The 203-nt window shown below is 72.4% G+C and overlaps 1 protein-coding gene across 1 annotated transcript in view; it reads right to left on the bottom strand.

Moving 5' to 3' along the window:
• ERICH6 (glutamate rich 6) overlaps positions 1 to 203 on the bottom strand; it is a 7,633-nt gene that overhangs the window by 5,645 nt on the left and 1,785 nt on the right. The gene's annotated exons all lie outside the window — the stretch shown is intronic.

Raw genomic sequence — 203 nt, 5'->3', positions numbered from 1 at the left:
GCGGTCTCCGTGGCGACGCGGGGCGGTGGCGCGGTGCGGGGAGGCCGCGGGGACGCGCGGGGCGGAGACACCCGCGGCTTCTGCGTTGGTGCTCAGAGCGCAGGATGCTTTTGGGAAGAACGGCCAGCGGTGCGTCGCGTCGATGGAAAAACCCTTGCCGGGCACCGCTCCTGCTGCGGGTACAGCCCGGAGTCTCACCGGGA

Source organism: Meleagris gallopavo, chromosome 11, assembly GCF_000146605.3.
Source record: "Meleagris gallopavo isolate NT-WF06-2002-E0010 breed Aviagen turkey brand Nicholas breeding stock chromosome 11, Turkey_5.1, whole genome shotgun sequence".
Lineage (NCBI taxonomy): Eukaryota > Metazoa > Chordata > Aves > Galliformes > Phasianidae > Meleagris > Meleagris gallopavo.
This window is presented reverse-complemented; position numbering and strand designations above follow the sequence as displayed.